General features: G+C 47.1%; 1 protein-coding gene across 2 annotated transcripts in view; it reads right to left on the bottom strand.

The window, feature by feature from the left end:
• Window positions 1–27,611, bottom strand: part of ASIC2 (acid sensing ion channel subunit 2) — a 987,213-nt gene that overhangs the window by 14,475 nt on the left and 945,127 nt on the right. The window lies entirely within an intron of this gene.

The raw sequence follows: 27,611 nt of genomic DNA, 5'->3' as shown, positions 1-27,611 counted from the left end.
ATCTTTTTTAAAAAAGTGAAGAATAAAAAAGCAATAAAATGCATACGTTTTTCAAAGCACAGTTCAACAAATTCTGAAAAATGTATATACCTGTATACCTATCACTTAAATCAAGACTTAAGACATTTAAAAAAAAAAGGTTTATTTACTTACTTGAGAGAGAGAGAGAGAGAGAGAGAGAGAGAAAGCTCCAGTGCAGGTGAGGGGCAGAGGGAGAGAGAGAGACCCTCAAGCAGACTCCCTGCTGAATGTGGAGCCCGACACAGGGCTTGATCCCAGGACCCTGAGACCATAACCCGAGCGGCTCAAGAGTTGGCTGCTCAACCGACTGAGGTACCCAGGCACCCCAAGACCTAAGACATTTTTGATCACCCCAGAGCGTTTCTTCCTGTCCCTTTCCAATCAACCGCCATCCACCCAACCAGTCTCTGTTACGGATTCTACCACCATAGGTTGGCTTTGTCTGTTCTCAAACTTCATATAAATGAACATTTACACGAAGCACGTCTTTGTGCCTGGCTTCTTTTGCTCAACATAATGTTTTTGAGATTTATCCACATGGTCGTGTGCATTAGTTCATTTTTTTTTAATCGCTGCATGGTTTTCCATGTATAAATACACCACAATCTGCATCCGTTCACCCGAGGATGGGCACTTGGATTGTTGCCAGTTTTTGGTAATTATGAAAAAGTCGCTATTAACATTATATACAAGTCAGTTCAGGTTTCGGACAGGTATTTTAATTTCTCTTAGGTCAATGGCTAGGAGTAGAATCGCTGCTTCATAAGCTAGGTCTAGGGATAACTTTGTAGAAAGTGTGACACCGTCGCCCACGGTGGTTGAACTCCCTTTCATCCCTACCAGGAGCGAACGAGAGTTCTAGTGACGCCGCATCCTTGCCCAATCTTGATTTTGTCCCTGTGTCTAATCTGAGACATTCTTGTGGGGGTATAGTTCTATCTCGTTGCTTCTATTTGCAGTTCTCTGATGATTGATGATCTCGAGCCCATTTTTAAGTGCTAATTGGCCATTCATATATTATCTTTTGTGACACGTATTTTCAAGTCTTTTGCCCATTAAAGAAACTTGCTTACTTTTTACTTTTATTATTAAGCTGTAAGAGACTCCGTATGTTCTGGATACAAGTCCTTTGTCAGATATGGGTCCTGAGAATATTTTCTCTGTACCTCCTATAGTTTGTGGCTTACGTTTTCATTTTCTGAATGGTGTATATTTTTCCTGCTTTCAAAATCCCTCATTCAGATGTCATTTACATATAATAAAATGCATCAATTTTAATGTACAACTGAATAAATTGTTACAAGTGCGTACATCCTGGTAACAACCGTCCTAATCGAGATGCAGAACATCTCTATTGACTCTGAGAAATGCCCGATTTGCAGTCTCCTTCCAACGCTCCGGCCATCACCGATCTGCTTTCTGTCATAAATGAGTCGTGTCTGCTCTAGGATTTTATATAAATAGAAGCATACAGCATGTACTCTTTTGTGTCTGCCTTCTTTCTCTCAGCAGAATGTTTTCAAGATTCATTCATGCTTTTGCATGTCTCAGTAGTTCATTCTTTTTTATTGCTGAATTTTACTTCTTCCTCTCTGGTCTCTATTTTTTTTTTTTTTCTTGCTTCGGTGCATTGGCCAGAAACTGTGTATTGTGTAATGTTGGAAAAAAATTGAAGATAGAGGCTATTCTTACCCTGTTCCTGATCGTAGGAGGAAAGGGTTCATTTCTTCACTATTAAATATGTTAGGCGTATTTTTTTTTTCTTAGATGCTCTTCTCAGATTGAGAAAGTTTCCCCCTATTTCTAGTTTGCTGAGCACCTTTATCTTTAATGGGTATTGCGTGTTGCCAAATGTGTTTCTTGTTTCTACTGAGATGATCCCATGATTTTTCTCATTTATTCTGTTAATAAGGTGATTGATACTGATTGATCCGTAGATGCTGAAACCACCTTGCATTTCTGGCATAAGCCCCACTTGGTCATGATGTATTATTCCCTTTATATATTCTTGTATTTGATCTACTAATGTGTTGTGGAGGATTTTTCATCTATGCTCATGAGTGATATTGAATTTATTTTACTTTTCTTGTAATGCTTGCTCAGGTTTTGGTATTGCGGTTATGCTAACTTCATACAAAATTTATAAAGTGTTTCCTTTTTTTCTATTTTCTCAGTTTGTGTAGACTTGGTATCATTCCTGTCCTAAATGTGAAGCCATTTGGACTTGGTGATGGTATATGTGTGTGTGTGTGTGTGTGTGAGAGAGAGAGAGAGAGAGATGATTTTTAATTATGAATTCAATTCCTTTGGTAGATTTAGAGATAATCAGACTTTCCAGTTCTTCTTGTGGTGTTTTTGTTGTGTTGTTTTCCAAGGAATTTGTCCATTTAATCTAAGTTTTTGGATTTATTAGCATATGCTTATATATAATATTCCCCTATCATTTTTTAAATGTCTGTAAAATTGGTAGTATTGTCTTCTCTTTCATTCCTGATATTGGTAACTTGTGTTACCTCTTATTCCTTATTGTTTTTGATTTCTAATTTAATTATGCTTTGATCAGGAAACATTCTCTTCATGGTTTCATTCCTATACAATTTACTGAGAGCGAATTCTAGTCCAGCATTTAGTATATCTTGGTGAATGTTCCATGTGCACTTGAAAAGTATGTGTCTTCTGTAATCGTTGGTGTAGATATTTTATAAAAAGCAATTAGGTCAAGTTGTTGGATAGTGTTACTCCAATCTTCTATCTCTTTACTGAATTTTTGTCTAGTCAATCACTGAGAGAGTAGTGCTCAAATCTCTAACAATGACTATAGATTTGTCTGTTTCTCCCTTTAGGTCCATCAATTTTTGCTTCATGCATTTTTGAAACTTTATCATTAGGCACATACATATTTAAGATCATGATATCTTCTTGAGAAATTGATTCTGTTATCATTGTGAAATAACTCTCTTTAGCTCACGCAATCATTTGTTTTGAGGTTTACTTTGTATATATAGACATATCAACTTTCTTATGCTTACTTATCTTTTCCCATTCTTTTAATTTTTTGGCCCACCCTTTTACTTTCAACCTATCAGAATATTTTTATATTTAAGGCACATCTCCTGTAAACAGCCTATTTGAGTGCTGCGATTTTACCCTATCTGACAATCTCTGTGTTTTAATTGGAGGGATTAATACATTTACATTTAATATCATTCTGGATATGGTTGAGTTGAAGTCCACAGTCTTGCTCTTTGTTTCCTATTTGTCTCCACTATTTCTTCCTTTGTTCTACCTTCCCTGACTCCTTTTGGATTAACTGAGTATTGTTTTAGTAGATCATTCCATCTCCTCTATTGGTTTTTGCTTTATACCTCTTCATATTATTATTTTTAGTGGTTGCTCTAGGATTTATAATATGCACCTTAACTTATCAGAATCTATTTTGAATTAATATAATACCACTCCTCATAAAATTCTATTTACATCCCTTCCTGTCCCTTATGCTATTGCTGTCATATATTTTACTTTTACATCTGTTATAAACACTACAGTATACTGTTACTATTTCTCCCCTAAGTAGCCCACTGACTTTCAGAGAAGCCAAGATAAGAAAGAAAACATATTCAAATTTAACCATATATGTACCATTTTCACTGTTTATTCATGTTTTTTTTTTTTAAAGATTTATTTGTTTATTTGAAAGAGAGAGAGAGAGAGAGAGACAGAGAGACCATGAGTGGGAGGGGCAGAAGGAGAAGGAGAGAATCTCCAGCAGACTCCATGCTGAGCACGGAACCTGATGTGGGGCTCGATCTCACGAATCTGAGATCAGGGCCAGAGTCAAAACCAAGCGTCGGATGCTTAACCGACTGCACCACCCAGGCACACTTGCTGTTCATTTATTCTTTTGTGTAGATCTGAATTTCCATTTGCTGTCAGTTCTCTTCAGGTGGAAGAACTTTATCATTTATTTAGTGTGGGTTCACTCGTGGCAAACAGTCTCTGTTTTCATTTATCTGTAAGATGTGTTAATTTTGTTTTTTTTTTTTGAAACACATTTTGGCTGTGTATAGAATTCCAGGTTGTTAAGTGTCTTTTTTCACCATTTCAAAGATATTCCACTGTCTTCTGGCCTCTGTTGTTTTTGATGAGAAATCAGTCATCATTTTTTCATTGCTCCCTCTCTTCTCTGACTACTTTTAAGATTTTGTTGTTGTTTTGTTTTCAGGATTTTGACTGTGCCATGCCTAGATGTGGTTTTCTTTGTATTTATCCTTCTTGGAGATCACTGAGGTTCCTGAATCTGTGGAATGATGCTTTTAAACAACTTTAGAAAATTTTTAGACAATATTTCTTCAATTATTTTTTCTTCTCCATTCTCTGTCTCCATTCTTGCTGGGATCCTATTTATATGCATGTTGGTTTGCTTGATACTGTTTCACAAATCACTGGGGCTCTGTTCACTTTTATCAGTCTTTTTCCCCCCTTTCTGTGTCTCATTTGAATAATTTCCATTAATCGGCCTTCAAGTTTGGTGTTAATTTATTGTTTTGTCTCCAGTCTTCTGATCATCCCAGCCAACAGTTTTTCTGTTTCAGGTAATTATATTTCAGGTGTAGGTTGACCTTTTAAAAAAAGTTTTCGGGGCGCCTGGGTGGCACAGCAGTTGAGCGTCTGCCTTCGGCTCAGGGCGTGATCCCGGCGTTATGGGATTGAGCCCCACATCAGGCTCTTCCGCTATGAGCCTGCTTCTTCCTCTCCCACTCCCCCTGCTTGTGTTCCCTCTCTCGCTGGCTGTCTCTATCTCTGTTGAATAAATGGAATCTTTAAAAAAAAAAAAAAGTTTTCATATCTTGTCTAGAAGCTTCTCATTATTTACATCTCTTTCTGTAATTTTCTAACATGCTTATCATTGTTATTTTAAAGTTGCTGTTTCTGATTCCAACATGGGCTATATGTGGATCTGTTTCGCCTGGTTGTTTATTTGTCTTTTCATATTTTCCTTCTTTTTTCATGTGTCTAGTAGGTTTTGATTACATATGGGGGACGTAGTCTTTTTTAATTGTACACTGGACATTGTGAATAACTCTTTATAGTGACTCGGTTATCTTCCACTGAATGGTGCTGGGTTTTGTTCTAGGAGGCAGTTAAATTCATGGTGAATCTCTTTGATTTTGTGGAGGCACAGTTTAGGCTTTGTTTATAGGTGGGCGTATTTTAGTTTTGCCCTTCGTTCTGGACTATAGCTCTTTGTTTTGGGATGTGATCTTAACTCCTGAGGAATGACTCTTCTGGGATTTCGGTGGAAGGTCTGAGGTGTTTATCAAGTCTCTCCAACTTGGTGGGACGTGGATTTCAAGTCTGTCTCCCCCCAGTGGCAGCTGCTGAAATCACTGCCCATTTCTTTCAACAGTTGTTTTTCTCCTGAGCTTCTTGGAGTCTCTCCCCATCTGTACCAAGTTTGAGGTTCAGGCCAGGACTTTAGGGAGGTTTATATAAAAGCTTGGGGGCTCCCCATATGGGGGTGATCCTCCTTTTTAGGATTTCTCTTCCCAGTTTTTTAGCCTTTCAGGCAACCCTGAACTCTGACTTCTGATTTCTTAACTCAACGGCTGCTGCTTCCTTATTGAACTCTACCCCAGGATTCCCTTAGAACTTGGCGTGCCTTCCAGGGGAGGTCAGGTCAATAAATGTGTACGTCACTCAGGGTGGTTCCCTTCCTTCAATGGCTGTGTATCTTCCAGTTTCTGCCTGCTTTTCGTCTCTTTCCAGTGCCACCAAATAGTAGCTTTAATATATTTTGTGCAGAATTTGTAATTGCTTTTTTCAGGAGTTTGTCCGATATAAGCTGCTCCACCATTACTGGGAACTGAAAGCCTCTATACTTATTTTAGTTAACATTCACAGGACTCCTTTGAGGTTTGCTGTTCCTATTCTCATTCTATTAATGAGAAACTGGAGTATCAGAAAGGTTAAGTAGCCCGTTTAAGATCACGAACCTGCCCAGTGGCAGAGCCAGCAGATAGGCCTGGGAATTTCTGATTCCGGCCTTGTGCTTATCACACTACGTTGTCTCTAGAGTAACTTGGTGGGAGGGAGGGAGGAGGGAGGGAGGGAGAAACACTCCAAGGAGGACTTTTCCAGAGCCTTTCTTTTTCTTTTAATCTCATGGTTTCTTTCTTCTTCCTTTCTCATGGTTTGCTCTACTCTTTCATCTTTCTTGGAGGTCATGAGTTGGCCAGGCTTTTGCACAAATTTCCTGTACGACCTTGGATAAGTCACTGCTCTCTTCTGGACCTTTGTTTTCCCATCTGTAAATAAGGAAGTTTGGGGGTAGGAGATATCCTCTGATTAGAATGGATTGGGTCCCCTATGTTGCTCAGTATTGGATCATTAAACCCCCAAACTGGCTTTGGGAAAAACTAATCGTGACTTTTGGCAAAGCGACGGGTCTAAAATGATATAAATGAACTCTGGAGGGGGAGCTCATTTCTTTTTCTCTTATTAAAACAGGTTCCCACAGTGGGTCGACCAAGAGTGTGGCTGGTAAAACTCGGATGGTGATGAGCCAAGGTTTGTTCAGGGTCAACCACATCCCTTTTGCTGCAGAGGTCACGACCTGGATGCCACGGCTGCCACGGCTGCCACGGCTACCCTGTTGTGGCTGGTTCATCACCTGTTCCGTCAGCTCTTCCGAAGACTCACACATCGTAGCCGCTGGAAAATCACAGCACGTACAGCCTCAACTCTTGCTTAGCAATGAGTATCTGACAGTGGGTTGGAGTATTTGTTTATCCTGGGCAAGCAAAGCCTCAGGGGGACCCTGAAGCACTGTCTTCAGATATCTGAAGGGCTGTCTCAGGGAAGAATGAGATTTGTTTTCTGGTTTCCCAAGGGAAAGACAGATACAAGGATAGCTGTAGTAAAGGAAATGAAGACGATGATAACATTTATTGATGTCGTGGGCACTGCGGTGGGCACATTACATGCATTACTTTAATCCTAAAGAAGGATAAGTTCTGGCTCAACTTTCTAACTTACTAGTGTGATTCAATAATACAATCACTGTCTTGAGAGTGAATTCCCCATCCTGAGGAGTGTTCAAGTGGACGCGACGTGAATCCCTGGCTGGGATGGGAAGAGAGAGATTCAAGCACTGGGTGTGCAGTGGATGAAATGGCTTTAAGGCCTCTTAAGTCTCTATGTCCTATCATATTGGACATAGATCCTAAATTTATTCTTTTACTGGGAGGATTAGAGGCAGTGGAAGGAGCTAGGCAGAATCTTGAACGCCACTTTCATGGGCCAGCTGTGTGACCTTGGTAACTCCCCCACCCCAGCTGTGAGTGCCCTCGTCTGATCAAACGAGATTAATGCCCTGCAGCCGGCAGGTGCTCACCAAGACTTAGTGCCCAGCCCCATCACCTAAAAACTCCCTCATGTTTCTCTGCCCCTTCATTCATGCAGCAGGCCGCTCAGCTCCGCCTCTGCTTGCCTACAGTTTGGTTCTGCAGACCCGCAATCTCCGCCTTTTTTGGTTGAGTTACTTTGAGTTGGGTTTATTATGATAAGGACTCTTGCTGACCAGAGGCAGCTGGATGGAGGGGTCTGGAGCTGGGAGAGAGGAGAGATGCCCGGGATGGAGCCTGGAAGTATTCTTGCACGTACTTCACATCTCACCCTCCCCCCCTGCTTTTCCACTGTGCCATGGAAACGGGGGCTTTGGATAATTGCTGAAATTTATGAACTGAACAAAGAACTCAGCACTTTTGTGATTGAGTATTCTGGTGCTTGCCTTTCATTGCTCCACTGTCTCAAGGCTTCTGTCCACAGTCGTTTTCACTTTCTCGAGAGAGAGAAGCTTGTGTTTGCTGCCTCCCTGCCTGGGGACATCCTGGGCTGTTCCTCAGTCACCGGCTTTCCCAGCGTCCCCAGCCCATAGATCCCGAGGAGGGCCAGCAGGTGGCGCTGCAGTTAGCACAGCTGCCCACGGGCCTGTCTGCTGTTTGAACAACACGGAGGGAGTCAGTGGGTCTACCTTGCCAAGCTCCCTGGCCTTTTCCTTGTGTCTGCAGCCCACACTCAGACCTTGGCTGGGATGCTGCTGTGGGGGCACTGGGGCTGGAGAGATGAGTAAAACGGGACTCCCGTTTGCCTAAGCCCTACTTCGGCCAGCATAGTATGGATGTCCCCAAATCCCGGGGGGGGGGGGCTGTCCCCTGCCTCTTCCCCCATCTTGCACAGCTGAAGGGTAGTGGGCAGAACAGAGCGCTATCACTGACAGCCTCAGTTACTTAAGTACTCTGGGCCTCAGCTTCCTGACCTGCAAAGCAGAGCTAATAATTTGCAACTCACAGGGCTTCTTTGAGGGTTAGATGAGACGAGGCCTGGCACCTGGCACAGTGCTTACATGTGTTTGTTGTCTTTAGGTTAGGGAAGCACCTATAAAGGTCCTTCATTCAAGGGGGCAGTCTGGTGGCTGGTCCCACATGCCTGTCCTAACTGGCATCCCCTCTCCAACTGTGCCCAGATCTCTCCCTGCCCACTGGATCTCAGGCCTCTAGGACAGGGTCTGGCACATAGTAGGTGCTTCATAATTGTTTATCGAATGAATTGCCCCATCCTGTTTCTCCTAGCCTAAGTACAGAGGACAAGTGCAAGGGGCTGCCCTCTCCAAGTCACACAGGAGCAGAGGGTCCACTCTGTCGTCCCCATAGGCTCTGCACTGAGGTAGGCTCGGCACCAAATCACATCTGAGTCCTGGACTAGTCAATGGCAGGTTTTCCTTCGTGACCTTGGGCATGCCACTCAACCTCTCTGAGCTTCTCTGTCCCATCTGTAAGGGGCAGGACTCGAAGGGTACTACACTCTCAGAGGTCCCAGTTTCTAGGATCAGGTGACCATGAGGTCCCCCTACCTCTTAGCCAGACCCTGTGATCTCCCACTCATTTTTCCACCTCCCACGCCAAGTGCAAACTTCCGCCTTGCCCACCCAGATGGAGGGGAAGTCAGAGCCTGCTTTCGAGACATAATTTTCAGTTTGATGTTTTTATTGAATCCTGCCGAATGATTTAGTGTGTTCACAAATGATTATATTGCGCTCCTTTTAAACAATACTAAAATCAAATAAAATGCTAAAATCAAATCTACCGATCAGTCAGTCACAGACTGCAATGGGGTCTCAGGGGAAACATGTCCTTGCAGGCAGCACAGAAGCCATGGGGTAGCTCCATCCCCCGTCCCTGCCGGCTCCAGGGACAGTTCAACAACAAGGTCAAAGGAGAAGACATGGCAGAGGGAAGAAGCAAAAGTCGTAGTGACCGAGCAGTAAGAACACCTGCCAGCTTGAGCGCACCTGCTACGTGCCAGGCCACGGAGTAGGCACTTTCAAGAATATCGTCTCCTTCAGTCCTCACGCTGACCCTGCGAGAAGAAGCACTATGTGCCCGAAAGACTGACTGTAGACGGGCTGATAGTACAGGCACAGCTGATATTTATTGAAGCCTCATGAAGCACCTTATTGCTACTGACTCCTTGAATTCCCACAGCAGCGTGATGAAGGCTTTTATGCCTTCATTGTGTATCTGGCAGGACTGGAGCGCTGAAGTGACTATGGTCATGGAATTAGAATGCAGCAGTCTGCATCTTTAACAACTATCTACGTGGAAAGCATCGGCCACAGGAAGTGGGGTCCACAGGGAGTAGAGGCAATTCCTGGGTGGGTGGGTGGAGGCTGGGGCAGAGATTTGAGAGATGGGAACATGTGTTCTTCAGACCCCGACACGGGAAATAGTGCATAGATTCATTGAACAGTTTAGTCCTCTCAATAACCTTGCTGGTTAAATGCTATTATCCCCATTCTACAGATGAGCAAATTTGGGTAACTTGCCCACCACCACACAGCTGAGAAGTGGCAGAGGCAGGATACAGACCCAGGTCTGTCCAACTGCAGGGCTCCTGATTGGGGGTCAGGAGACATCCTAATCTTGGCTCTGCTGTTCTGCAGCTGTCCTCTCAGGGAACTTAGCTTTTTCATCTGCAAAGCAGGTGACGGCTTCGCTCCCCCATTCTGGGTACATGGCAGACATCACTAGTCAATCACAGATGTGGTCTCGGAACTTAGCTAAACACTGCTATTTGATTGAATTTGGAACTGAGAGGAAATGCATTTGTGGAGGCTTTATCTGTAGAAACCTGAAAACTACTCATTGTTGAATATTCACATAGACCAGATAAATGCTGAGCAGAGCAAATTACTATATACCTTATAAAATACAGAATGTGACTTCCTTGCAGGAAGAGTAAGCATAACCTGCTCTCTTCGGTAGGAGCAACCCCGACTGGTGTTTGGACCATTTGGACCAGAGGAAGTTTCACCCAATCAGAATCCAGCGATGCCCTGATCCTGCACTGAGGTCACACAGAGTTCTTTGTTGTGCTGGCTGGAAACTGGTCGTAGTAGCTGACGCAGCACTTTGACAACAATCAATTCAAAAAGTGCATTAGCCATGGTTTGTGACCAATAATAAATAAAAAGGTATATCCTTTGCAAAAATATCTATGAGTGGGAGACAACAAGAGCAGAAAATGGTGAATCATTTATGCAAAAAGCAAGAGGATTTTTTTAAAAAAGACTGTAACTTGTCTCATTCTAACATGACTTTTACCTTGGGCCCTGCTGGCTCTAGATATGCCTCTGAAGCTCTACAAGATTCCTTCCAGCTTTTGTTTCATGGGGCAACACCCTCTGCAGTTTTATTTTTATCCATCCATCCATCTACCTGCACCCACCCATCTACTCATCCATCCCCATCCATCCATTCATCCATCCATTCATCCATCTACCCATGCCTACTCATCCACCCATCCATCAATCCATCCACCATCCCCACCCCTCTACTTATCCATCCATTCATCTACCCATGTCTACCCATCCATCCACCCATCCATCAATCCATCCATCCACCCACACCTACCCATCCACGCATCCACCCATCCACCCATCATTCCACCCATACCCACCCATCCATTTATCCATCCACCCACCTACCTGCACCCACCCTCCCACTCATCCATCCATCTATCCTTCCATTCATCCATCCATTCATACAAATACCATCTACCCATCCATCAGTCCATCCATCCATCCACCCATGGCCACCCATCCGCTCATCCATCAATCCATCCATCCCTCTACCCACACACATCAATCCACTCATCTATCTGTCTACCCATCATTCCACCCATACCCACCCAACCACTTATCCATCCATCCATCCATCCATCCACCCATCTACCCATGTCTACCCACCCACCCACCCATCCACTCATCCATCGATCCATCCTTCCATTCATCCATCTACCCATGCCCACTCATCCACCCATCCATCAATCCATCCACCCATCTACCCATGTCCACCCACCCCCCATCCATTCATCCATCCATCGATCCATCCACCCATATCTACCTGTCCATCTAGTCATACCTCTATCCTTCTATCCACACCCAGCCATCCACTCATCCACCCATCTATTCATTCACCTACCCCCCCATCCACTTTCCATGTGTCCAATAAACATTTATGTAACACCTATTCTGTTCTAGGAACACTGCTAGAAACTGGGGCTATGACAATGAATGAGCTGTGGTTCTTGTGACTGCGGGGCTTACAGTCTGGAAAGAACAGACATGCACATAACAAAGCAAGTGCTGTAATGGGTGACATTGTACAGAGGTAGTGGGGGCACTGAGGACAGAATGGCCAGACCAACTCAGAGTAGGGGAGCTCAGAAAAGACTTTATGGAGGGGGTGGTCACCTTTGAGCTGAGTTGAAGAAGACTGTGTGGTTCATCAGGCAGAGGAGAAATGGGAAGGACGTTCGGGGTGGAGGGAACTGCCTGGGCAAAGAGGCACAGAGGAAAAGAGCCCTGGCCTGGCAGGGGAGCCTCAGACAGGTAGTAAGGTGAACATATGAGTGAGTGTCAGGAGGGGTTGTGCTGCTCAGTGACCCGGGTGATTGAAAATTCTCCATGATCGTTGCTGTGAGTCCTGTGCACACAGCAAGTATGCGTCACTAGTGGGAAGCAACCCCTGCTAACCCCCGCCCTCTCCTCCACTGCTGATGTAAGAGCTGCCTCGGCAGGAGAGTGTTTTTAGTGTGTCCGTGCATGCCAACGCACCATTATAATCACATCTTCATCTGGACACGATCTGGGCAAGTGCAGTCGGCACCGGCAGTGCGCTCTCGGCAATTCACCTTGCTGCATGATTTGTTGGTGGAAACAGGCAGAAGGAAAGTGTCGCTGGGAAGCAGGCAGGGAGGCAGCCTCACCCAGAGGAGTGAGCTTGGAGGCACACAGGCCTGGCTCGGCACCTTACAGGCCAATGTAGTTTGGGCCCTTCCCCCTTCAGGATTTCTTCACTCCCTCCAACCCTGGACCGGGCTATCGCTTTATGTGTCCCTTTGTCTTTCCCTGTCCAGGGCCCAGGCAGGTTATCCCCCTGGCTTGTCAGTGCTGCTGGGGTCCTAGGGTATAGAACTGGGGTGTAATGACTCCCCCAGCCCTTTCTCTGACCCACACTTTCAGCTCTGTAAGCAGGAAAGTGGCCATTTGGGTTCCAGACCGCATCTCTGCCCTGTATTTTCTTCCCTTCATCTTTCTCCTCCTCATCTTCTTTTTTTTTTTTTTTCCTGGTTGCATTTCCATTTAAGAAAACCCCAGTCCAACTTCCACCCTCCAGTATCATCAACTGAAGAGTTGGGAAGAGGCCAGGAGACTGACCTCTCTCTATGCTGAATTGGACTATCAGAACGGCTGTGGACAGCTGTGCAGGGCGCGCACTGCACAACAGCAGGAGGTTCCACTCATAGGGACTGAAGTGTGAATGTCGCCTCCAGAGAGTGCACAGGCAGCCCTGAGCAGTCTGTTTCCCTCTACTGCCGTCCCACCTGGGGCTTCACTCGCTCCTTGGCTAACCATCTAGCTTCAATCCCCGTCACCCCACTGTTTCCCCTCAGATACCTTCCCTTTACAGATTGGCCTCTGTTCACCATCTCTTTTGGAATGGGGGCCTTTTATGACCTTGCTTTTCTCAATGGGTATATTTGAAACAGAAGTTGGGTCCAGGTTGCAATGTTCACTTAACAGGCTTTCTTAAAGTGGAACACACCTCAACGCATTCGTGACAGTGTTGGCTCCTAGCTCCTTTCAAAATCCACTCTTCACATATCTGGGTGGGGGCAGGGTTGGGGGGAGCGGCCCATCATCTCAGGGTGGCTTCTGCCCAGGCTGGGAGCCCGAGTCGGTGCTGGGTGTAGGGTGGGCTAACTACAAGGCAAGCCTACCCGGTTCTGGCTTCCACTGCGCTCCTGTGGTCCTCCCCATACCCCCCCAACCCAGGGCCAGTTTCCCACCCCCACCCCCACCTATAAGCCCTCCACAGGCCCTAGAACAGGTTCTGAGCCAAGTACGAGGGTTTTCAGTCCACCACACTTCCCAGATGTGGCCCCACAGCAGTGACTGCGTGTCACTTCATTAATCCACAATTCTCTAGGTGGGGGTTGGGCGCTTCCCTGAGTGGCGCGCAAAACCACTCCAGGCCTACACCCTCCCAGGAGGCCTCCGAAGGCCCAGCAAGGGTGTCATAATGGGCCACAACCGCCTTCTCCCCTTGGGACTCTGCCGCTGCTGCAGGGACCCCAGAGCAGAACCAATCCTGGAGCTCATGTTCAGATGCGGGGATGGATGGTCTCCTTGGGTTTGTGACACGGCCTGATTTAGGCTCCGGCTGCATCCCCCCGGGCCTGATGTGGCCCTGCAGGGAGGCTCTGTGCGCACCAAGCACATAAAATTCATCTTTTGTCACCTCCTTCCTGTAGCTTTTCGGTGGGGGTGCTGGACGTTTACAGCCATAAAACATGTGTGGGTTCTGGAAGGGTGAGACTTGCAAGCGAAAGTTTACGCTCTTGAGGCACTTGGCTCTCAGACGTGAGGCCGAGTTCTCAGGTCGGATCTTTGCAGCTCAGCACGGCTGGAGCCACATTTAATTGGATCTTATGTAATTTGCCAAAGAGGGGTAACTGCTTTGTATCTGGGCTGTTTATAACGCCACGCTGTGTTCCATAATTCCCCAAATAATTAATATTCATGGGGGGCTCGCTATCACGGCCAAAGCCCATCGATCACTACCTATTAGTCCTTCAAACTGTGGCTTCCTCGCCGCCACCCCTACAAATGCCGCCATCGTTGACACGCTGGGCCGTGTTTCTTACACAGGTCAGAGTAATTTACAATCGTAAACTAAATCTTTTCCATTAAATGATTTCAATTTCGTATGGCTGAGCTGGTTGTCTTGCACGGCTCCCAGGGATAGTTCCCGAGTCTCCGGGTTTCCTCATCTGCACAATGGGAATAATTGTCTCTACTTCCTAGGGTTGGAGGAAGTATTAAATGAGGCAGCATGTGGACTGAGGCACCTACGACAACATTTGGCTTATAACAGGAGCTCCAGCCTGGGACTATGCCGGGGGGAACCCTCCCCTTTGTGGAGATTTGGCATAGGTGGGGTGGGGAAGGGTGGGGATTCCTCAATCCTGAGCTCTCTGGCCAACCCTCAACCCCTCCCCCCCCCCATCACAAGGAGTCCTGCTCACTGCTTCCCTGCTGTGGTCCCCAGGATGGGGCATGACTGCTCGAACCTCATGGGAAGGCTAGGGAAGAAAATGATGGTGGGCAACCCTGCTCATCTAGCGAGAGGAACACCTCGACCGAAAGCCTGAAGCCCAAGCTGGGACTGTGCCAAGAACATGTAAATGACCCACGAAGCTCCCTGCTGAGGTTCTCTTTATCCTGAATGTGGCTGCTGGGAAAACGGCCCAGATTACAGAGCTGAACTGAGTGGCTACTCCTTGGTCCCCACCTGCCCCCCAGCAGAGTGCCCGTCTGTGCTGGAGCCTTGAAGTCACACAGGGCAGCCTTTGGTTGGCAACATGGGTTGAAAGCCTCCCTTCTCCTGCATTTCCAAGAGACCGTAGTCTGGATTGGGGTCAATCAGACCTAGTGTCCGATCCTGGCTCTGGATGACCATGGGCACGTGACACTTCTCTACAGGTGTCAATGCCTTCATTAATGCCACGTTAATATGTACATAGGGTCTGTCATAGGGTTGGTGCTCAAAATGTAACGCTGCCTACCCCGCTTCCCTCTTCGCCAACTCAGATGAGCGTTGGAAGAAATCATAAGCAATATTGACCTAACTACAAAATGCTCAGATGTTTTCCCTACTGTTCTTATAAAGCAGGCTTTGAAGTGAACCTTCTCCTGCAAGGGGAACATCACAGACGAGCAGATGCAAACTGTCAGCCCACGAGGAAGTCCCGGGTGCTTACCTTTGAAAGAGAAACAAATAATTTCCATTCGAGCTCTTTGTGGGGCTCCTGCAGATTGTCCCATAGGCCCTCAGCCATCCTGCTTGGTGGTGGGGAGATGGCATCATCCCATCAAGAAAGAAGGTGGAAAGGGGAGGCAGGGGGAAGCCTGGACTGACTCCCTCTGGTCAGGTGCTTTGCACAGATTAAGGATGAGGGAGGGACTACTGTTATCCCTGGTACACAGAGGAAGAAACTGAGGCAGAAACATGCAGAAACTTGCTCAAGCCCTCGCTGCTGCTAAGTGGTGGAGTCAGGATTCGGACTTGGACAGTCTGATGCAGAAGTCCTGTACCATCGTCCTACAGATCCCCCTCCAAGGTAGCCCTCCCGGTCTAATCCCAGTGATGGCTGCCGCCCCTGGAAAGAGGCCATTCATTTTCAGAGACCCGCTAGGAGATTCCTGCCTGTCTCAGTATGCTCCACTGTAGGTCTTCCTTTTCTCTCTCAGTGTGGACCGCCATATTATCCCCATTTTACAGATGAAAAGACTGAGATTCACAGAAGTAAAATGATTCGCCTGAGATCGTTTAACAGGTTGAAGGCAGGGTTCGGACAAGAACCCAAGGCTTTTGACTCCTGGTCATGCCCCACACTAACCCAGCTGTCTCCTCTTCCCTTGCTCTGTCCAGCCCTCATTCTGGGTTACTGCCCAGCCACCTGTGAGGGGCAGGCTGATCCCATTCTTGGAGTCAACCATCACACTGTCCACAGCCCTGTGGATTCAAGTTTTGTCCTTTCCTGGGAGCCTCTTTAAACACACTAGTAAGCTGACTTGTCTCGGGGGTCTTCCAGAGAAGCCCACAGACAGGCACCCTACTTGGGGATCGTTTTGAGAGTGGAAAGAATTATGGGTTTGCTGTCAGAAATTCTAAGCTTGAAATTCAGCTTTACTACCTGCTGGCTTAGTGACCTTGGGTGAGTTATTGAACCTCTTTGAGTATTGGTTACCTCTGCAAAATAGGAATATTGTTCTCTGTCTTGGAGAGTTTTTATGAGATAACATATGAACAGAATCCAACACATTGGTTATATGACACATAGCAGGTGCTTAATATAGCAGAGATTCTGTCTTTTGTCACTGGCATAACAGTCCAGTGTCTTAAGAAAATCTAGTCTGCAAGAGGTACCCAAACTTGAGTCACAGCAGGGGTTATTTTAATTATTCAAGGATCCCTGATTTTCACAAAGGGCTTGGCCGGGTCCTTTAAATGTCAGTTACATGTGCATGTCGCCACACCCATTTTTGAATCATTAGCTACTTGACAGCAACATTAGCGGGGAGAGAGAAAGAGCACAGCTCGTGCTATGGAAAGGCAGCGCTAGGAGCCATTACCTGCTAGAAATCAAATAAGATTGGGGGAAAAAATGGGTCTGAAAGAGTAACCCAAGGAGAAGATTTCATTTATAAATATATCCCTCACCATCTTTCCTGGGAACCCATCCTTCAGTTGTTCAAAGCAAGATATAAATGCAGAGTCAGGCACCCCCAAACGTTTCCCCCTAAACTTTAAAAGCCCAGTGACAGGTGATTGGAATAACTTCCCAGTGTAAGATGCCAAGGCTGTAATTGTTAATACTTCCGGCTGTAATTTATCCTGCTATCCCTTTGGGTAGCTAAGCAGCTCTGATCACGAGTTGCCCAATCGGCTTATACGTCTTCTTGATGAATCACTCTCGTTCTCTCGGTCCTTTCTCTGGGCTGCGGTAATTCTTGACAACTGCCTTAGAGCCTTGTCTCCTGTGGGTGCGGAAGGGAAGAGCTATCTGTCAGGAGGAGCACGTGGTGAACAGAGAGCTCCTCGCACTGGGGAGGCTGGCAGGTGGACGGCTGGGCCCTCTCCTCAGGATGGGGGGGCCAGGGCATGGGATGCAGGACATGAACTGTGCTCGCTGACCTCCAGGATGTGAGGTGTCCCTGCTTGTTTGGGGTCTCTGGACCAGGGATGGCTGGACAAAACCTGTCCAATGGGCTCCAGTGAGTATCCAGAGCATCTTTATTTAGAAAATGTCATGCGCTAAACTGTGAATCCGCTGCACAGAGAAGCTCGGGCAGCGTGGCAGAGACCATGGGGGCTCCGGAAGTGGTGTTCTCATCTTCTTCCGGTGGGTTGCCTTTCCCAGCCCTCTTTGCCCCTATGTGGGGCGTGTGACTAGTTCTCACCTATGAGATGTGGGTAGTAGTGACGTGGGACTCCTTGGCTGAGGCGGTCGAGAGTGGATGCCCTAGAGGAAGATGGGGCCACAAGAGGGGAGAAATCTGGATACCTCATAACTGCGTGGAGCAGAACTGCACTGCCAATGGCACTGGACTGTAGTATGGGCAAGGAATAAACTTGATTGTGTCAAGCCACTCAGATTTAAGGGTAGATTTTATAGCAGTTGGCCTCTTCTGCCTTTGGCAGGCAATCCTTGATTTAGCAGAACTCAAATCCTCAAACGTAAGGAAATCCCAGCTGGTAGTTTATCCTGAGTTAGAAGGGTGGCTTCTACTAACCAGATAATATACTGTAACCCACTTCTGATGGCTATTGTGTGGACATTCAACTTATAACTCAAAGATCATTGGAAATATGGATTCTTAATTTTATGATTTGTTCCTGTTGGAAGTTGGAGCAAAGGACATGGTCTTTTTATAAAAGGACTTTGACCTCTCCCCTCTCCTTTAGTCTCCACTGGATGGGTGAGCAATCTGACTCCATCTCTCCAAGTCCATGTAAGAACCCCCTCTTCTCGACAAGTTGAGGCTGTCACCAGCCCCCTCTTGCACCATTGCAACAGTTTCCTAACTGGCCCTGCTGCCTCCTGTACACCCTCTTGACCCCACCTGATCTTCCTAAAACGTGAACTCGACCATGTCACCATCTTCTCCCATGAAATCCAAGCTTCTTTTCTTCGGAAGTCCCTGCGTGATCCAACGCCCTGCCTCTCTTCTCGTCTTGTTCCAAACCATCGGGCCCCATGGCCTCCCCACATTTGTTCTTCTGTCTCCTGGCCTGGATGGTTCTTCATGCTCTTCAGCCTGCAACTACCTCATTGGCTTTTAAGGCTCAGTTTGTGCCTCTCTGCCAGGAAGCCTTCTCCATCCATTCCTTCTGCCTTCGGACCCCGTGTCCAGCCTTGGGTTTTACCCCAGCACCTGTAACACTTTACTGTAGTTATTGGCTGACATGCCTGCCTCCTACTAGCCTTCAAGCTTTTCGGAGGAGGTGACAGATTTCTCTTCCCCAAGGCTGGCACACAGTTGGGCTCCACTGACTGTACTCTTGGCTCTGTTGTAACCCAAGACAGTTACCAAGGCAACTTTTCCTCCCTGGGCCTCGGTTTCTCCAAAAGTAAATCTGGGAGGCAGCTTGGCACAGGCTAGCCCTTGATGGTCTCTTAGGGCTCTCCCAGCTTCAACATTCCAGGATTCTATAATTTTACCGCTGACACAGCGCAGTCACGTGAGGGAAATCAATACTCAGAGTTTTTCCCGAGCTGTGTTTGTGCAAGCCACTATTTTTCAGAAGACGGTCCTCAGGGGTGCCTGTGGCTCTCAGCTTTGCCTGACGCCAGAGAGAATTTATCATCACAGAAAAGCTTATGGTGCAGGTTTAGCAACTATGGCATCTCGGGTGTTCCAGAGTTTCATTTGTCAAGTAAACACGGCTTAGTTATTTAGACTTCAAGCATTTGGCTCATAAACTATCACTCAGATACAAACAGTGGGGTAGGATGTCCTCTTTTATTGACCCCGATGAGAAATGGCCACGATCAGGGATGCCCTGGCATGGGGAGCTGCAAGGAGTTCAGGGTGTGCGCGGGGTGGGCAGAAAAATTCTCCGCACACCTCATGCCACACCATTAGCAGGCTCAGGGAGCTCCACTGTCTTTGGGCACGTGGCCTTGGCCAAGCTCCCCTCTTCACCGAACCCACGCTGGCCCATGAGTCAGGGCTCTCCTTTCTGCATTTCCCAGGGTGGTGTTGGGTGGCTGTCTTCCTCCCAGCAATCTAGGAATTCAGTGCAGAAGAGTCAACTGTGTCTAATGCAGTTACCTTCATGGGTTCAACAGCTCAAAACAGTGAGAATTCAGTGGATGTTTCTGAGCCTGGCAGCCCCTCTCCACCAAATGCCTGCCCTTGGGCACGTGGCATTTGACCCCTGATGGCTGCCCACAAAGGGATTCCTTGGGCATCCCCCACTGAGTTCCGGCCACCTGACTTATTCAGACCCCAGCCCCCCTCCTTACCCATTAATTGGCTCAGTTGCCACATTTTGCTTAGCTGCCCCAGAATGTCACCAAGAAATAAAAACAGATGAACAAAAATCCCTACTCTTTAAAAACTACATTTTAAGTTATTGAGAGGCATACAGTCTGAAATTTATCTGAAATTTATTCATTCCCCAAGAGTCACTTCTGGTTTCCCCAGGATCTCTGAGGTCAGCTGGTCTTCTCAGAATTTCCCGATCCCTTGTCTACTTCACAACCTTATATTATGGCTGAGTTTGCTCATTTGCGTCTCAAGTCTTGCCTCCTCCAGGAAGCTGTCCTAGCTCATCAGCCCACTCTCCCTCTTCTTGACTCCAGTAGACCTTCCCATCTGAGCACTGGATGCTTTCCCTGTGCCACCATTTATCTTTCTATGATATGATGTCTTTCTGTCTGTCCCAAAGGCCTCAGGAGTTTGCGAACAGAGTCTGCCTGGTGGTTCTTTATGACCCCAACTTCACCTGTTGCAGGACACCCTGAAGGCTCTCATTAAGTTTTTGTTGCATGGCAACATGGCAGAATCAGGTGAGAGCCAACTCCTAAGGTTAAAGCCAAATGCTTAACCTGGCCTGCCCGGCCCTGCTTGATCCAGCCCTGCCTGCTCCCAACCTCTTCTCTCTCCGTTTCCTGATCCAGACTTGATGCTCTGCAATGCAAATTGCTCACAAGCTGGTTCTTGCCTCTTTGCATTTTCTTAGACTGTTCATGATGCCTGGAATGCTTTTCCTCCCACTTTTCACCCAGCTAATATTTACCAATCCCTCAATACCAGTTTAGATAACAACTCCTCCAGATAGCCTTCCTTGACCTTGAAGTTTGAGTGAGAATCCCTCCTCTGGACTCCTATAGCACCCCATGCTTTGCCTCTCCTAGCACTTACCACGAGGCATTACAAAGAGTGGTTCACGTGTTGGTTGGCCTCACCAGATGTGAGCTCCCCAGGGGTGGGGCCACGTGTTAAGCATCTGTGGCTTCCCAAGGTGTGTAGATGTTTAGAAAATACACAGATGGTGGGCCCTGGGAATTCCTGCCAGGCTGGACCTAAGAAGGACACAAGAAAGATGGGAAATGCAGTTGTAAAATTGAGGTCCAGGGACAGAGATGAGCAGCCAGGACTGGACTGGGTATCAGGGATTTAAATGATGGGTTCTCTGTATAAGGATTAAGGAGGGTTCTCAGGGTGAGGCCCAGGAAGGAGAGGGGCAGAACAGGTGTCACACAGTCAGGAAGAGGGAGTGAAGGGATGCTGGAGGTGCTTGTCTAGGCCCCACCCCAACTGTGCCATTTAAGAAGGTACCATTATCCACCTGCTCCACCTCTGGCTGTTAAAGGAGCAGTATGTCCCTATATCCTCTTGGTCTTCCTTCCTCTCTCAGGCTTCAAACAAACTGCTTTGTATGTAAGGGCATGGCAAGTGTGGATTGAACTGCAGCCCCATGCAGGTTATTTAGAGTGAGGCTCTGGCTGAGTGTTCCTGGTGAACAGGTGTGTGTGTGTGTGTGTGTGTGTGTGTGTGTGTGTTTGGTGGAGGGGGAGTGGGAGCTATCATAGCAGTCTATAAACTTGAATGTGCCTAGAACTACTAAGGGCTCTTGTTAAAACGCAGGTTCTGATTCAGCAGGTCTGAGGTGGGGCCTGAGACCCTGCATTTCTGACTAGCTCGTGTTTTGGATGCATTCATGCTGCTGGTCCGTGGATAACACTGAATGACAAAGAACTAGCAGGAACCGGTGCTTCTCCACAGGGCTTGATGAATATATTCTTTGACGGTAAGTATGGTCTGGACCCAAGGCCACAGAGTCATGGGATCTTGGAATGTTTAGAATGTTTGAGTTGGAAGGGACCAGAGACATTGCCATATTTCCCCATTGCCTGCTAACCATCACCAGATGCTAACCATTGTTAGATGCATCAGTATTTTGCATACCACTTTGGAAAAAAAGTATCCTGCCGGTTAACGGTAAGAAGCCATTGACTGTAAGACCCCCTTAATTTCAGAGGTGTTAGTGTGCCAACATAGAGTTGAAGGGGAAAGGTATTTGACTTAACTCCCACCCTCACTATTTTACAAAGGAGCATATGAGGAGAGAAGCAGAGAACGGGACGTGTCCGGGGCTGTAAAAGGACTTGCCTGTGAGGCCTGAGGAGGTGCTCGGAGAGCGTCATCAGGCCCAGGGCAAAGGAGGGAGGTCTCCCTGTGATCAGTGGACAGCTGGGGGTCCACTGAGGCCCCCAGCTCATCCTGGACTCCAGGCTGCACCCCGTGAGGAGGAATCCCTTCCTGTCCCTTGGCAGCATATTTCTGCTAAGAAACCTCAAGCCCAGGGCTTTCTTTGTCTGATTTTATATTCAGAACAACCCTTTCTTTCTATTCGGGAAATTCCTAAATTAAATTGAGTCCCAGATGGCAGTTTGAGCCTCTCCGCCCTTGGCCTCTCTTCCTGGGAATCAGAAGGGAGGCAGCTACTCCGTCTTCTCTCGGCCTCGTCTCTTCCTTGATAAATGGTGGACTTAACTGAATAGCAGACCTGGATCACCCAGGGGGGGGTTCTCAACCCACACTCTGCGTCAGAATTCCCCTAGGGTACTTGTGTAAACCGCAGGTGCCCCGGGCTCACCTCAGGGAGCAGGATTCATTTGCTCTGACGTGGGCCCCAATGCTCCTTAGAGGGTTTTAATCCTGCAGCTGGGTTAGGAACCACTAATCTAGTCCAACCTGTTTGACAGATGGAAAAACTGAGGTCCAGAAAGTCCCAGTGATTTGCCTGTGGTCATACCAGTGGGCTGCAGAGGTGGGGCTGGACTTCAGTTCTCTGGATTATTCCTGGATTCCTCACTCAAAGCTCTAACTAGCCCACCCCACAGAGCCTTTGCTGTGAGCCACAGACCCTATGGGCACATACCGCGTGTGTGCATGAGGGAGAGAGAGAGGGCGTGGGGGGAGGGAGAGAGAGACAGGTCTTCTCTGTGTTGGAAACTCTAGGCAGAAGTTAGCAGTAGAACTTGGAAGGGAGTGGAAATACAAAGATCTTAAGTAAAACATGGACACGCTTAATGCTTTTGGTCACCATTCCTGACCGTTTGGGGAGGGGTGTCTAACCCCTTCTCAGTCCCCCAGACAGGCTGCAGCCTTCTCTGGGGAGTAAGCATATTAACAGTGTTCATAGGTCTAATTTCCCAGCCCCGGAGCCACTTTTGGGGCTATCTGTGGACTCCTTGTAAGTTCCCAACGGCCCCATGTGAGAGCCTCATGTCCCCACTGTCATGTGCCAGATGTTCAGGGCTGGGTGGTCTGGGCTGCTCTATAAAGTTTACTGGCCAATGAATGACTCATCAGGAATCAATGTAGTTCCCATCAGGGATTGGCCTCAGGAAGAAATTAATGGGCAGGACAGGCTATTAAATTATGTGGGAATGAAATACCCCATTGAGCTGACATCTTCAAGCAGGTGAGCTGCTTTGTCGGAAGGAGCTGGGTCTATTTTCAGCCCTTCGCAGCTGCCCAGGATTTACTTCTGAAGCCAGAGAGCTTCTCCCAAAGCTGCTGACCATCTGTCGGGAGGCCCAGGCCACATTATGCATGGGTGTCCCTGGATTTTAAACTTGCCTGTTCACTTACCTCCCCAGCCATCGCTAGGCCAGCGAGGTGAACGTGAGTGCTTTTGTGTGTGCTTAAGGAGGTGGGGAGGGAGTGAAGCCGTACCAGGGAGGAGCTAAATTACGGCCATCAGCGGCATAACTTGGGGCTCTGGGCGTTGAGCGGCAAAAGGATCTTCCGGTTCTAATTTTCATTCTGGAGTTTTCCAACTTCAGGGTGCCTCTCTTGTAAGAAAGGCAGATTCCTGGGCTCCACCTTCCGAGAGTCTAACATAGGAGGGGTTGGGCCTAGGAATATGCATTTAACATCTCTCTGCTTCTGACACACTCTAGTTGGAGAATGACTAGCTTAGGAAAACTTCATGCTCAATATTGGGGTGATGGGGGCAGCGTGACACCTCTTCTCTGGACCCTGATACCCCAACTGTAAATCAAAGGGAAGAATGACATGACCTGAGGTGTCTTCCCAGCTCTCTACACCTGTTGTTTCCCTACCTGCCCAGGCAGGTGATAGATGGAAGTCAAAGCGGAAGAGGTGTGAGAGCTTAAAATGCTGACTGATGTGTGCTCTTGGCAGGGCTGGCCTTACTGACTGCCAAACCCTCTGGAATAACCCTCTGGAGAGTAGAAGGAAGATCACTTTCAAGCAGAGGTGCCCAGGGGTGCTCATTGAACTGAATGGAATGACCCCAATCTGTGGTCTTGCTTCCAGGGCTGACTCAGGGTGGGGGGGGGCGGTTCTGGAAGGGTTCTGAGGTCCTCAGTGGTTAAGTCAGCTCAGCTTTAGGGTGCACCCGAGCCAGCGCCATTTTATCTGGTGCTGGAGTTGGGGGGCACAGGGCAGAGGCTGTATCTGCTCAGAGTCTGAATGCAGACGTTTTGCCCTGGTTCACACAACCCGAGTTGTCCAGTACAAGTTGAGCATATGTCACTTTTAGAAATCGCTATAAGCCTATTTCATAGGAACTACATAAAGTGTGCTGACATACTGAAAACATTTCGTGAAACTAGGCTGGGATGCCTTCTATACAGCCGCGAAGGTCCTTATCTCATGAATGATAACGGATGGGAAATTAATTTTTGACCTGCAAGTCATATAAGTGATAGAAATCTTAGAAAAGGATCTTCAAATACACGAGCTGATGTGTCCTCATATAACCCCTGGGAAGTAGGGAAGGCAGGGCTGTAAACCAGGGCACAGAGGGGCCAGCAGACGCTGAGCTGTTCGGTGACAGACCTAAGGCCAGCCCTTCCTTCTCAAAGCACAGAGGCGTGGCCCACTGGAAAAGGTGGGGAGATTTGTAGGGAAAAAGTAGATTTCCTTGTGCTATTTTTAAGCAAGCACACCTCTTGTGCTTTTGGAGTGATTGAAAATACCTTTATTTCACTAATCCACATGCAGTATTTATATCTGCTTCTTTTTCCTTCCTGGAAAGTAGGAACACATCGTTTCGCTTCTTGCTATCGCTTCTCTTAGACATGACCCAGTCCATGCTAAAGCTTGATTGCTAGCAGGCCCGGTTGGCTCTTGTCGATGGCTGTCAGCTGTCCAGGGACCATCCATCTTCCTTTGGTCTTCTACTCCCCCTTTTCTCTTTTATTAATTTTTTTTACATGAAAATCTTTGGGAAAATACACTTGGCACTAAATTTTTCAAGAGCCTTACAAATGCTCATTTCCCCCGACTGAGCAACTTCATCCTTCTAGAAAACTAGCCTAAAGAAAGAATTAAGATTAGCTAAGAAAATAATCTTAAAGCTCTGTGCACAAAGATGTTCAGCAGGGTATTATTTACCTCCTGAATGTACAAACAAATAAGCCTCTCAAGATCTCAACAATAGCAAGATAATAAGTAAATTATAGTATGTCCATTTGATGGAACTATTACAATGATGGGTATAGACAGTACGTAAGAAAGAGAAAATGCTTTCAACAGAGTAAGTGGGGATAGACATCTGCTTATACTGGGTGATTATGGCTCTACACACACACACACACACACACACACACACACACACACACCCCTCAAACCCATGAAATCTACATGCAGAAAAAGAGATCTGGAAAAATATTTCAGAGTATTAAATTCAGGATGTCTTTTTGGCTGTTAAACATTTATGCTTTCTATTCTGTCTTTTCTGAGTTTACATTAATGCACGTGCGTAAATTCTGAGATGGAAAGATGATAAATCCTCTGTGAAGTGCTGCGGGCAGTGATTCACAGTGTGGATTTGAAAGACTTGGATTTGAATGAGAACCCTGTCACTGAAGGGTTTCAGGCTGGGTCCTCTCAGTGTCTGGTTCCTCAGATGGGGCCACACCACGCTTACTGGACAGGGTTCTTTGGGGTGAAATTAATTTACTAAAATTAACAGCACACAGTAGGGCCTCTAGGTCTATTGAAAACCATGGGATGATACCTGGAGGAGGATGAGGGGCAAGTTCGTCCTCCCTCCCAGGTGTGACTGGATAGTTATTCATTCATCCAGTGTCACGACATGTCTACCATGTGCAAGAGACGGTGGGAAGGGATTGCTTTCTGTGTCATTAACATCAGCCTCATGCGGCGTAACAAGCTAAGGAGAGGGAATGGAAGTGGGAGAAAAATCAGGCAATACGATTGAAGGGATAAAAAGTGAAGTAAAATGAAAAATAACCTATATGTCAGATCTTAAAATTGTTTATTATTAACCCTCACAAGAGCTCTTGGAAATTGGCAGGCTTTTCCCTCCACTTTGACAGATGAAGCCTGAGAAATTAAGGTCCACGTTCAAGATGCTGCAGCCAGTAAGGGTAGAGCTGGGGTTTGTCTCAGCTTGGGGGGCCGCTAAAGCACACACTAAGTTGTCTCCCCCTCCCCCTACAACAGAAGGTATCTCTTCACCAGGACCTTTCCTACCACAGTAGGACACCTGGGCCATCTTTCCAATCAGAATTTCCCTCAGGGCTGAGAGAACCCCCCGGTGCCCATCTTTTCACTATGGGAGCTGATGGCCTTCTCTCAGAAAGGCAATGGCCCTATTACTCAGGGGCGGTAAACAACATCTTTTTTTAAAAAGATTTTATTTATTTATTTATTTATTTATTTATTTATTTATTTATTTATTGGAGAGGGAGAGAGAGCAAGCACAGGGGGAAGGAGCAGAGGGAGAGGGAGAAGCAGACTCCATGGTGAGCGCAGAGTCCGACACGGGGCTTGATCTCACAACCCTGAGATCACCATCTGAGCTGAAGTCAAGAGTCGGGCGCTCAGCTGACTGGCCACCCAGGTGCCTCAGTAAAGAACATCTTGGGCTGGGAGCTTATGAGTGAGCCAAGAGGGTTAGAAAGAATAACTTGGACACATCCAGGTGGTACCTGGGGGAACGATGGCTATCTCTGGCATGTGTGTTTCACAGCTTCTCACCCCATTTGCAGGAGGCTAGATTCTGGACCCCTGAGTGGTCTAATACTTATTCAGCTGCTGGTCATTGGGGCCCTGGGGATACCCCACCTGGTGCTGGGCTTGAGCTGGAGGGTGAAGGATGTCCTCATGGGCCACTCGAGGAGACAAGACATCAAATGTTGAAAATTTTAGGTTAAACACTCAGTGTCATCGAACCAGGATAGGAAAAGGGGGAACTTGGCAGGGCCTTCCTTCTCTGCCAGATCCTATTCCCCTCTTTTTACAGATGAATGGACTGAAGATAGAGAGAGAGAACATGACTTTCCAAGGTCAGAGAGCAAATTTAATCAGCTGTTAGTTCAGGATGAAGTAAATTGGAACAGGCTTTGGAGGGGGTGAGCTTCCTGCTTCCCAGGCAACTATGACTTCACACTATCATTCATTCAATAAATGCTGGGGCTTCCTGGGAGGCCAAGTCCTCTGTTGGGCATCAGGGAGATAAAGATGAGGCGTATGTGAGGTGACACCAGTATCCTGAGGAACATAGATGCAGACATGGGAGAGTACAGGGAAGTAAGTGCTCCCTGGCAGTGGGAGCCTGGGGATTTTGGGAAGGAAACCTGAGATTGTAAAATGATGGTTGAGTTATCAAGCAGGTCAGGAGGAAGGGCATGGCAGGTGAGGAAGAGCATAGGCAAAAGCCTAGAATCTTAAGTGAGCAAGCACAGCTCTGGGCCGGGGCGGGGGTCTGACAAGCCATTTACAATGGCTGAGCATAGAGTTTTTTGGGGTAAATTATGGGACCAGGTCATGGTTGGGTTAGGCCTAGGCGAGGGTTGGGTGATTGGGAGCCTGCTGTCAAGTACTGATTAGAATCTAGGAGTCAAGAGAACTTCTGTGTGTGAATAACTCCCACACACAGCAGAAAGTG

This window comes from Ursus arctos, unplaced genomic scaffold (genome assembly GCF_023065955.2).
Source record: "Ursus arctos isolate Adak ecotype North America unplaced genomic scaffold, UrsArc2.0 scaffold_24, whole genome shotgun sequence".
Taxonomy (NCBI): Eukaryota; Metazoa; Chordata; class Mammalia; order Carnivora; family Ursidae; genus Ursus; species Ursus arctos.
The sequence above is the reverse complement of the archived record's forward strand: the minus strand, read 5'-3'. Positions and strand labels throughout refer to the sequence as shown.